General features: G+C 39.0%; 1 protein-coding gene across 3 annotated transcripts in view; it reads right to left on the bottom strand.

The window, feature by feature from the left end:
* Ascc3 (activating signal cointegrator 1 complex subunit 3) overlaps positions 1-11,789 on the bottom strand; it is a 312,592-nt gene extending 300,803 nt beyond the window's left edge. The window contains exon 1 of one of the 3 annotated variants that reach the window (XM_060373328.1): positions 11,526-11,789. The gene's annotated coding sequence lies outside the window, so the exon portion shown is untranslated. Of the gene's footprint in view, positions 1-11,093; positions 11,279-11,525 lie in introns of those variants that run through there. The other 2 variants (XM_021652647.2, XM_060373327.1) reach the window with 2 other exon arrangements.
* Between the last annotated feature and the right edge of the window lie 1,215 nt (positions 11,790-13,004).

Here is a 13,004-nt window from a genome sequence, read left to right as displayed (position 1 = left end):
TTGGCTAGGGCCAAGTTGCTGGGAGAATACCTTATTTTCATGAAGAGGAATTCTAGGTGCTTGGTGGACATAACCTTTTAATGAAAGAGAAAGTTTAACCTATAACCTAGCTATGTGACCACCTCAAGAGCAGCAGAGCTGAGGGGCCTTAAGGCTACATGAGCCAGGACATATAAGCCCAGAGCAGGCAGAGAAAGGTCCTATTCCTACCAGACAAGCTGCAACCTCACTCTTGCTCGAGGTCAGCTCCCCTGGTCACACGGCTCCCTGGCCCCACATGCCTCAGTGTGGTCTTATAGACAAATAGTGTACTTGGGACCACAACTTTCATAGTTTTGACTTATCTAACAATAATACCCTGAAACCAACTGCCCTTTCTTTTAAAGGACTGGAAATTTTCACCGATCTTTATACTAATTTACAAATCTAGAAAATCCTAGCAAACAAGACAATACGCTCAGCCTTCTAAGAAATGTAAAGATGGCTCAGTGGTTGAGAACAGAGGACCTGCTGTTCTTGCAGAGGACCAGAGTTTGGTTCCCAGAAATCACAATCAAGGTATCTGATGCACATTATGACATGCAAGTGGTGTACACACATACCTACAGGCACTCACATATACACATACTTTTTTTTAATGTAATAAGACCTGACAATAATGTCATACTGTTTCAAACTGTACTGATAGAAAATTTGAAAAAGGAGTCTATTGATTCCTTAAGTATTCCTTTAATCACATTCATCTACAAGTAGGAACATCTTGCTGTGTTGCATGGCTTCAATGTTTTAACATCTATGTCTTCAAAAATTAAACAAACACACAACACAGCCATTAAACACAAACCAACTTTTTCACCTGAAGAAACAATGATTTCAAGTCTAGAGCAAAAACAGCTGTGAAGGATGAGCTGACACTATGTTCTGCCAACATTTCAAGGGTAATTTTAGTTATTTTAGTTATTTAGTTATTTTAGTTATTCATAGTTCCTACCTAGCAAACTGACAACAGATCCTATGTCTCTCTTAAGCAAGAAGCAACCATTCTTAAAACAGTTCCCAAGCAAGTAAGGGCACATGGAAAAACTCAGAAAGCACAGGAACACCACCCACAACACCTCACACAATACTAAATAGATAGTTATGATTTTTATAAACAAAATTTTTATGTGGCTCTGACCTCACAATCACTCATTTATATTAATTACAGGTTACAAACTCAAAGACTAAGGTGGAAAAGCCTACAAGACGTCACAACCAGAAGACAAACAGTCCTCATATTCTAGGAGATCCCATGTGTTCAACTACTTTTACTCTTAATGAAATATAAGCAAACATTTTCTTTTAAATGTCTTTGAGAAAACAAGATGCTAAAATACTATTTCAGCATCCAAAAATAGAAAAACTCAGAAAGAACAAGCATATACATTACATCTTTAAAAACACTAGAGCAGGCCCACTACATACTAGGCCATACGTATTTTAATTCAGCCCATACTAGTCCATTGAAAAAGAGCCTGGAAAAAGTATGTTCAAATGGCAAAATTTTCATTTCAGTCTAACCATGAGTCTTAGAAAGAAAAATCAAGGAATGTTTGCCTGTACCTTAGAAAACCCTGCGAAGATTAAGCTGAAATGATGCCCTTAATCATTACTTACTATTGTTTGATGGTAACAGTGGATATTTTTAAATCATCCTAATATTAACATGTAAAAAAAGTAGCATATACTTGGTGGCAATTGATGAAATCTGTTTCTGTCTCTCAAATACAGATAAATGAAGGGCTATAAAATGGCTCAGTGGTTAAGAGCACTCAGGTTCAGCTACTAGCACTCACAAGTAGCTCACATCTACCAGAATCTCCAGTTTCCGGGGATGGAATGCCCTCTTCTAACCTCCTCAGGCTCCTACATGCATACAGCGCATATAAATGCACACAGGCACAAATACATGAAATTAAATAAACAAATGCACTACTATACCACATTAAGTACATGCTTTACTTAATATGCCTGAAAGGATGACGTGTATGACCATTAATTTTGCATACTGGCCTAGCTGATTGTCTCAGGATTTGTAACTTATAATAATCTAATTACAACAAGGTGCTTCTATGATAAGTCAGTAAGAACCACGCCCTGTTATTTTTGTGCCTTGTTCTGAATTGAACTGTCAGTTTCTACCAAGTTTTCTAAACTGAAAAATGTTTGAAAGGGCCAACCATCTCCTTGTTATCCTCACTTAAATTTTAACTCTTTTTTAACTTCTTAAAATTTTAACTCATTTTTCTTAGCAACAAATTAAAATTAACCCAATTGGAAGCAGAACCAGATCTGTCATTCACTACTAACACTCCACAGACACTGGTGAAGATCGCACTTCAAAAGGCGATTGTGGATGACACATTGTTAATGTGTTCCTTGTTATTTAAAGAATTTAAAAATGAAATTTAAAAAATTTAAAAATGATCTTTAAAAACTTTTAGACAGTAATATCATTTATTCCTCTAAAAATTATTGGTTAACAGTTTTTAACAGTCTTACAGTTAATATACTAAGAATATCATATTTGGTGATTTTTTAAAATAAAGATGACATCTGTATAGACCAGACAATGATAGCTTTCATGGCTTACATTGTCCGTCCATCAAGCACAGATTACATAATAACTGAACTTCAAAATATGGACAGGACGTGGTGGCACGGCCTTTAATCCCAGCTCTTGGGATACAGAGGCAAGTGGATCTCTTGAGTTTCAGGGTAGTTTGGCCTACACTGTGAGCTCTAGAACAGCCAGGATGATTTAGATCCTGTCTCAAAAAAAAAAAAAAAAAAGAAAAAAGGAAGGAAGGAAAAGAAAAAAGACAAGAAAAGAAGCAAGCATGCAAGGAAGGAAGAAGAAAGAAAAAAGGAAAGAAAGAACAGAAGGAAGGAAAAGACTTTGAAAATTTGTTTGTACTATCTAATGCCATATGCCCTGAATCTAAATAAGCGCCCTTTTCTATGAGTAGAACATATGTCATTCTAGTCCAAGCCTTCTCAAGTTCATCAGTTCCATGTCTTTCCATCGTTGTTGTTTTATACTTTGGTCTATATACTGTCACAGAAATAACAGCTTCAAGGTAGCAGACTATGGGACAGAAAAAGTGGCAAGAAAAACTGCCATATTTTAAAATAAAAGAATAATACATGTAAGATAAAAATATTTGTTAAATGTGTTGAGAGTATGTATTCTATTATTTCTGAAAATCACTTCTTAAGATGCTCCAAAATTAGGTTTTAAGTAAACAAAGGCTAACAACATACACTGGTTATGTAAACAGCAAACCCAGTGTCTGGTAACTTGTAGGTTCTATTTAAAAATTCAAGTATATAAGAGACCATTTCTTTTTAATACAAGGTAATAATCCATAAGAGATCTCCATTTTTAAAAGTACCAATTTATTAAAAATAAATTGGGAGGTGGTGACACATGCCTTTAATTCTAGCAGTAAGGAGGCAGAGCTAGGCAGATCTAAGTTCAAGGACAGCCTGGTCTACAGACTGAGTTCGAGGACAGGCAGGGATACAGAGAAACCCCATCTCAAAAAACCAAAAACAGATAGATAGATAGATAGATAGATAGACAGACAGACAGACAGACAGACAGACAGATGAGTTCGAGGATAGGCAGGGATACAGGAAAACCCTGCCTCAAATGAAAATAGATGGATGGATGGACGGATGGATGGAAAAATAGGGAAAGGAAAGCAAAGATCTAAACTATCTTAAGAAGTATAATAAAGGAGTAACCACAAGATGGTAATCTTGTCAAGGAAAATAGCAACAAATTTCATGGAAATCTGAAAATACAAGTGTTACCAAATGTTTGCTGTTCTAATTTTTAATCCATCACTAATCTTTAAAATATTTTTGCCTTACCAGTTTTATTTTAGTTTGTTTTATTTTATTTATTGTTTCTTTGTTCGTTTTGAGAGCTAACGAACTAAATCAATCTAGTGCCCACCACCTACCTAAAAGGGAACAGAAGCCAATTAAACAAGCTAATGCAAAAATTTTTTTTTAAAGCTGATATAAAAGTAGCAATAAAAACATCAGTAGAACACAGTGTGGGTGTGTTTAATAAGACACTAAAGGGGGTCAAGATGGAGACGCTTTAAGACTTGAAAGCTGTGGAGTGAAACAAGAAGGAAACATACTAGCTGTGTGGTGAGACTATGCCACGTTCAAGGAACTGAAACATATTACTAGAGCACAGCAGTCAAAAACATAACAGCATAACCTTTGGAATAGACATATTAACCTGGTTGAATTATGAAACTATCATAACACTTAAAAGTAAATTAATAAATCATAAAAAATAAAATCTCCAAAACAAAATTTTAGTTGAACAGTGAAAGAAATGGACATAACCAAGGCAAGACTGGAAACCAAAACAATAAGAAGTCTTTGCAGTAATCTAAATGAAAAATATTCTGATAATTCCTGAAATAAAGTAATGGCAACGATTTAGAGACAGGTGGATAAATCCAAGTGATTACGTGAGTGAAAGTTAGTTAGTTTACTGATTAACTGTAACTGTAGTGAAGGGGATAAGCAAACAGGTGTAATTTCCATGTGCATAAAACAGGTACATAAAGGAATTCACAGAGCTAAAGCAGAGTAATTATTCCTGTTTTACTTGTTTAAATGTTGTCATAGTTTGCTGTTTCTGTGATTTAAAACACGGTGCTGGAGAGATGGCTTAGTGGTTAAGAGCACTGTCTGCTCTTCCAGAGGACCCAGGTTCAATTCCCAGCACCCACATAGCAGCTCACAACTGTCTGACATCTTCACACTAAAGAACATTAAAAAAAAAAAATGGGTTTTCTATGATGGCAAGGAATGGTTTATTACTTCATCTTACAGCTCAGTTTACCATGAGGAAAATCAGGGTAGAAACTTAAGGCAGGAACCTAGCAGAGAGGAACTGGAGCAGAACCCCAAAGGAATGTTGTTGGTTGGCTTGCACAGCCTGCTCTTTAAACTGAGAACCACCTGCCTGGGGGAGGGAGGACGGTCCACTGTGAGCTGGGCTCTCATTATCAATCGTTAATCCAGAAAATGCCCCACTGACTTGCCTACAAGCCAATCTTCTCAGCTGAGGCTCCCTCTTCCCAGATAAATCTAATTTTTATCAAACTGACAGAAAAGCAGCACAGATGTCAATATGACATCAAGTAGAAATATTAGAATTTTCAGGTGTATAACTCAGAAATAGGCCTGGTTTTAAGAAAAACATGAGAATCACCATCAAAACCACAGGAATAGGCTTTAAAAAAATCTACAAATCAATATGTGAGGAGTAAGTAAAGACATCAGAAGGCGAAAAACAAAGATGCAAGAATAAGAAGGAAAGCTCTATAAAAAAAGACAAAAAAAACAAAATTAACAGCAGCAGGAGGCCAGAGTCCAAGGGGAGAGAAGTATGGTGTGTCACCATAATAAAGGGAAGAGAGAGGTCTAAGAAAGAGGTTATACTCAACTGCAGAAAATATGAAAGTATGAGCTAAAGTGGCCACTGAATTAAGTAGTTCACCAAGGATCTTGAAACGTTCAGCTTTTAATACTGTATAAGCACAATATCTCTTAAAAAAGAGTTAAATTAGGCCACCTTCAAACTTCCTTTTTGTAAGCTGGAGGCCAAACTCAAACACTAAAGAGGTCTTGCCACAAATTAATATACTACCAGTCCCAGAAATACTACTCTATAGCAGATCATTTAAAAAAAAAAAAAATTCTAAACTTGAAAAAATACACTGGAATTATTTTTGTATAATGACTATCACCACGAAGTTAATTTATTTTTGAAAAACATGTAGAAGTTTATAATTAAGTTTCTCTTTTTAATTAAAATTTTATTTTTTAATATTGGTTACAGTTGATTAACTCTGTATCCCAGCTGTATCCAGCTCCCTCATTCCCTCCCAACCCTACCTTTCCTCCCTCATCTTCTCCCTACCCCTTTCCAAGTCCACTGATAGGAGAGGTCCTCCTCCCCTTCCATCTGACCCTAGCTTATCAGGTATCTTCAGGCCTGGCTGCAAAGTCCTCCTCTTTGGCCTAGCAGGGCTGCTCCTCCCTCAGGGGGAAGGGGAAGGTCAAAGAGCCTGCCACTGAGTTCATATCAGAAATAGTCCCTGTTCCCCTTACTAGGACACCTACTTGGATACTGAGCTACCATGGGCTACAACTGAGCAGGGGTTCTAGGTTATATCCATACATGGTCCTTGGTTGGAGATATAGTCTCACAAAAGATCCCTGTGTCCAGATATATTTGGTTCTTATGGAGCTCCTGTCCTCTCCAGGTCATACTAACTCCCCCTTCTTTCATGATTCCCTGCACTCTACCGAAGGTTTTGTTGAGGAGAACCAAACACACATGGTATATACTCATTTATAAATGGATACCAGACCTATAAGATAGGATAAACATACTGAAATCTGTACACCTAAGGAAGATAAACAAGAAAGAGGACCCTGGGTAAGATGATCAACCCTCACTTAGAAAGACAAATGGGATGGACATTGGATGTAGGAGAAAACAAGAAGCAAGACAGGAGCCTACCTCAGAAGGACTCTGAAAGACTCTAGCTAGCAGTGTATCAAAGCAGATACTGAGACTCATAACCAAACCTTCGGCAGAGTATAATTAAGTTCCTTAAATCAACACAAAAGGTACATTCATTCCTATTTCTGCAATAGCAAATTTAACAATTTTACATAGTTCTATCTGACAAAGCCAAAAACACATAGTCTTCACAATAAGCCTGAATTTCTTCCTTTAGAATAGAGACTGAGTTTTCTCTTATCAATTTCATAAGCCACATTTACTAACTACTAAAAAGTATCTTCTTATTCACAACTTGACATAGCAATCTCTGAAAATGTTAAGTTTTAGCAGCTGCTTCCGTAATGACCCAATAATCCTGAAACAGATGATGTTCCTTCTTTTCAAGTTCAAGCTTGGTAGAACACATATTACACAAATTAAGAAGCTTAAATCATGGGCTTAAATAGAAGTTGCCAACAATACAAACTAGGTGCATTGAGCATATTTCTGTTATCACCCAAAGAAACTGTTGCAGAAGTTTGGCAAATCTGTATTGAGTCAGTACTGAAGTATATGCTTTCTCTTCTTTAAATATCAATATTCACTAACCAGCAGTTAACTAAGTATAACATATAATGAAAATGCTTAGTGTTAACCATTAATTTTTCTTATTGCTAGGTTTATTTTGTGCCTTACCAAATTCAAACCTAAAGTTCCAAACCTGTACAAACTTTTGACAATGACCACAACTCCTAACAGTTCACTTTAAAGTGAAGACTGGCAGAAAGAAAAAAAAAGCAGAAAGAAAATTTATACTAGAGCGCTGTCCTATTGATGACACAAACATTCATTTTCATCAAAATCATATATTTTTTTTGACTGCTAGGTACCTTTACAAATTAAGTTGGATTCTCGTTTACTTTCCTCCTTTCATTAGGTTTGGCTAGTCTTCCTTTACTTCTGAAATTCACTCTCGAGAGAATTTTTAATAACTCTAGTTTCTAAGCCAAAAAATGAAAAAGAACCACAAAATATTTCTGATACCCCCTCAAGATAATTAAAACTTAAATAGAAATGATGATGATATAATAAATTAAAACCACCTAATCAGTTAAAGATGTCAGAAACAGCACTTACAAAACATCACAACAAAGCAGAAAAAGATGAAGCCAACTTCTTAACCTCACTTGTCCAACTATATTTACAAAGAACTTCTTAAATGGCAATGTTGAGTTTATAGGGACTGTTTGCTAGGTGTCCAGCCAGGCAAAACATCAAGAAATGTTACCCCAGTAGTTATTTGGAGAAACTTACATTATAAGCCATGCTTTCTGATGGCAGCTAAATATGTATTAAGTAGAGATTAAGAATTTCTTATCCCCAATGTTTGACATTAGAGTACTCCCAGACTGAGGCTGTTGGATTTTAGAGTATCTGCATGTAGAAAATGAGATATATTAGCAATGGGAACCTACAATTAAACAAAATTCAATTATACTTTATTTTCAAGTCTCAAGCTCATTTTTAAAAATTCTGCCCATGATGTACAATTTTATATTTCTAATGTTAAGTCAGTTTTAAAAGCCCCAAATACCAGTTTCTGCATAGCAAAGAAAACTATCAGCAGAGCAAAAGACAATCCACCGAAAGAAGAAAAGACTTTACCAGCTATACTTCAGAAAATGGGTTAATAGCCAGAACTTACAAAGAATAACAAAAATTAACTTCCAAGAAACTAAAACAGCCAACCAAATGGGCTAATGACCTGCACAAAACGTTTTCAAAAAAAGAGAAACACAAATAACCAATAGCTATTTTAAAAGTCTTAAATATTTTAATATTTAAAAAGCCAATGGGGAAATTCAAATTAACACTTTAATATCTGACCCTAGTCAAAATACCCGTCATCAAGATACTTGATAACAAATATTGGAGAGGATGTGGAGACAGGAACATTGACTCACAACTGGTAGTGGTGCAAATTAACAGAGGCATTGTGGGAATTAGTTGGAGAGTCCTCAAAAATAGATCTACCATATGACCTAATTATTTTACTTCTAGGCACATACCCAGGGAACTTCATCCATTACCACAGAGGTATCTGCAGTCCCATGCTTCTTTATTCACTATAGAAAGAAAATAGAACTAACCTAGTAGTCCATCCACAAATGAAAATCTGGTTCACTATATGAAATGGAATACTCAGCTCTGAAGACTAAAATTACAAAATTTGAAGGAAAATGGATGGCTTAGAACAGCTGTTCTCAACCTGTGCATCCAGATACTCTCGAGAGTCACATAACAGATATCCTGCATATCAGATATTTACACTACAATTCCTAACAATAGCAAAATTACAGTTTGGTAGAGCAATGATATAATTTTATGGTTTTGGGAGCAGCACAAAATGGGAAACTGTGCTAAAGGGTCACGGTATTAGAAAGTCTGAGAATGTTTGTTAGTGAGGTCAGAAAAAAAGAAAAAAGAGCATGTCCTCTCTCATATACAACTATGAGCTTATTGCGTGTGTGTGTGTGTGTCTATGCACAAATGTAAATATAGGTTCAGTGAACATGCAGAACAAACAGAAGGGTTAACACTAGATGATGAGAAAGAAAGGAATGCAGGGCATTGACAACCGAGTCTTGAAAGAGATTATATAGCACTTGTCTTCATTTTCACGAAATTTTCATTTTTGTGGTAGCTAAGTGAGTAAAACTATTTGATGGTGAAAACATAAAATCAACTTGAAGCACTAGAGTGAGGGACTATTCTAATTGTTTACAAAGTTCACTAAGATGTACAGACTTGGATCTGGCTAATTTCTCTGCTTGGTGTTCATTTACAAGTTTTTTATAATAAAAAGTTTCAATTATAAAAATTTTAATTATAAAAAGAAAGTTTTGGGAGTACTTCCTATTTAGGGTTTTCAGATCAGGGATGTTCAACCAATTCCTTTCTCTCTGCTCAGGAACTCTGCATTTTTTTCTGTAGGTGTTCAAGCTAAAATTTTAATTGCACACAGCTACCTTCTCAAAGTTGAAACTGTACTTTACTAAAAAGGCTTATACAGAGCTGAGCGTGGTGGTGCATGCCTTTAGTTCCAGAGGTTGGAAGACTGAGGCAGGTGGATCTCTGAATTCGAGGCAGTCTGGTCTACAAAGCAAGTCCAGGACAGCCAGGATTACACAGAGAAACCCTGTCTCGAAAAACACGAAGAAGAAAAAAAGGCTTATACAAACTTTCTTATCAAGGAAGACGTTATAGAGAAATCAGTTTACTTTGTAATTATCATCTAGGCTCCTTATAAAATGTTTTGTGTGCAGACTTTCTATATTCCAAGCTATAGACACATGGAATAATACAACCAATGTAAACACTAGAAAAAAATGAAAACGTTTTTCAGACAGAAATTTATTTCCAATTGTTAATTTTAAGACTCTTCCTAAAAGGGTGCTTGATGGTTAACTGTTCTGTGAAAACGGGGACTTTACTTGTCCTAGGCCTCCCATAGTGCCTGGACTTAGATGAAGAGTGGGTGAACGAACGAACGAATAAATGAATGAACCAACCATGAATGAATGAATGAACCAACTATAAAAACGGTTCAACAAGGATCAAAAAAACCAAGTCTTGAAAAATTAGTTCACTCATGTAAATAACACTAACCTACACTTAACACTCATCCCTGCGAACATTTAAATGCAACACTAGTCTTATAGCCATCGTGAAAAGCTGACTATCCAACATGAGCTAGGGCCTGTCCAACTAGACTCAGAAGATGAATTATGAACTTAAGAAAAATCACACTCAGGGAACAAATCTTTCCGCTTATGAATCTACCAAGGCGAAGGAGGATGATACAGAGACTACTCGATCTAATGTTAGCCCAAGAAGAAAACCTGACTAGCAACGGAAGTGCACCTGTGACAACTCGCTTATCCAACTCAGGCGAAGCTCAACTTGTACTTCGTGTAAAGCAAGGGAAAACAGACACAGGAGTCCGCTGCATCCTACCAAGAGCCATTTTACCTACCTACACCACCCCCCTAGCATACACACTTCTTTATTTAAATAAATATATATATATATATACATACACACACACACATCACATTCTGATTCCTCTATTGCTAAATTCACTCACAACCCTCAGCTCCATGACCCAATCCAGTCACTGCTCTGTGCAGTGGGGAAAACGCAACCCAACAGCTCTCCATCCCACAATCTACGCGGAGGACGATGCTGCTGGGGGCTTGTAACATTTAAAAGAAGGAGAAGAGGAAGAAAAGCAGATTACGCGCAGAACTTGCGGCCACCCAGCGTCCGTACACGTGGACAATCGCGCTGGAGTTTCCGTCCCCACCCCCACCTCCAAACTTGGGTGAGCGAGGACGCGCGGCCGAGGGATGACAGCGGGGCCCGCCGGGGTCCCGCCGAGCCGGGCGAGCGACCCCGCCGCCCCCCGAGCTCCGCCCCCGAGCTTCCCGTCCCCCCAGCTCACCTCGGCCCCGCCGCCTCCCGCGCGTCCGGCCTCCGGGAGGGCCGCTTCCTCTGGTCTCCCGGGAGGAGCGGAGGCCCGTGCCGCACCCTCCCCCGCTGCCCGCGCCGGCCGGCGGGGATCGCCCGCAATTCCCGGCTTAGCCCGCGAGCGCTGCCCCTGCTGGCGTGGACCCCACGGACCCAAACACCGGCTCGCAGCGACCGGGAGGGGCGGGGCGCGCGCCGGCGCCGCGTCATCAGCCGCGACGCTACGTCGACGCGCCAGCGCCCGGCCGCCCTCCGCCCCGCCCATGGCGGCGGTTCTGGAGTGACCGGGGCTCGCTGGCCGCGCCTCTGCGGCGTGGGTCTGCTCCCCGGGCCCCCGGGCCCCGCTCCCCGGGCCCCTCGCTGGGCCTCCGGAGGCCTCATTTTCCCCACCCCGAGCCCCGCTCACCTCTGCTAACCGCACGGAGGACGTAAATCCTATGACCAGTAGAGAGCGGTGAGTCAGAGTCCCGTGGTCCCCGGACGGTTCCGCCGCCTGCTCTAGGTTCGAGTTTCGTTTTCTCTTAAGTTTCGTTTATTCTCAACTTAGTTCTTCTGAAGTTGTTTCTGACCTTCAGAAACAAAACATCTGAGGACGGATAGCCCAGTGCAACTGACACATTTAGAAAAGCTGACTTAGAGAACTGTGCGTTGTTAAGTTTGAGCTGGTGAGCAAGGATGCAGATGTGTCATGCCTTGTCATCGCACCCTTCCGGTCCCCTTCTTCCTAGGTGGTATGTCCCTGTTTTATAGAAGCAGCCAGTGTTGCTCCAACAATAATTCTCACTTGCCAGACCCATTGGAAGTTCTTTATTTTAGACTGAATATGCTAAGAAGACCTCAATCACGATAGAATTATTTCGGAGATTGAAATAACGAAGACAACGCAAGGAATCATGAAATAGAAGTGGAACTTGATAAGATCCATGAAGAGGAAAAGTTACTGGACTGTCAACAATATGAAAGACCCATCTGGTGATATTGGTTTGTTTCATGTGACCTGAACTCTACGGGGGGGAAAAAAATTTCAGGTTTGAGAGCCCCTTCTAAAACAATCGAAAGAAGTATATGCACCACAGAAGATATATATGACCATCCCAGTCTCTACATTTCTCCCTAAGTAGATGCTGAATGCCTACAAAATAGGAATTCGGGGCAAGAGAAAAGCATATCAAAAGAATTAGTGGCTGGCCTTATTAAAAGTTAGTCCATTCTCATGATTCGAGGGGGCTGGTTCTATGTAGACTTTCAAGAGCTTAGAGTCTAACTCATTTTATCACCAGAATAGAATTGATGATCCCAAAGACTTTTGGTCTCACTAGAGAGAATATTCTAGGAGAGGCACAAAAGAGATCTTAAGTAAAAGCAAATCCATTATAATGAAAAATCAGTAGCAGATTCCCTGATAGGAGGGCCACCTGAGAATCCAGGCAGAAGTAGTATGAGTTGGACAGAAATACTTGCTAATCTTAGGCACACGATTATGGGATTTTCAGAAACAGATAGCATTTCTACAAAGCAAGGAAAGGAGTGGTTTTGATCAAACATGGAATTACAGAACCAACATGGCCATTTGAGGGTGGCGTGTACATTAAAACTGCAACTATAAAGGAGATGATAGTGGATTTCTGGCTGAATTTTTGGGCCTCAGAGTCCCTGCAGCATACAGCTAACACTCAGAATACAGCTGAACATCATCCTCAGGTTAAATTATGTTCTATTCTTTCCTGTCTCCCCCACCTCCCCAGTAAATGAGTAAAAGACAAATAAGTAAAAAAAGAAATGAAAGGAGATTATATAATAGGGAGAAATAGACCAGGCATGGTGGCACAAGCCTTTAATCAAGGCATTCAGGAGGCAGAGACAGGCTGATCTCTGTGAGTCCATG

This window comes from Meriones unguiculatus, chromosome 20, assembly GCF_030254825.1.
Source record: "Meriones unguiculatus strain TT.TT164.6M chromosome 20, Bangor_MerUng_6.1, whole genome shotgun sequence".
NCBI classification, from domain to species: Eukaryota; Metazoa; Chordata; class Mammalia; order Rodentia; family Muridae; genus Meriones; species Meriones unguiculatus.
This window is presented reverse-complemented; position numbering and strand designations above follow the sequence as displayed.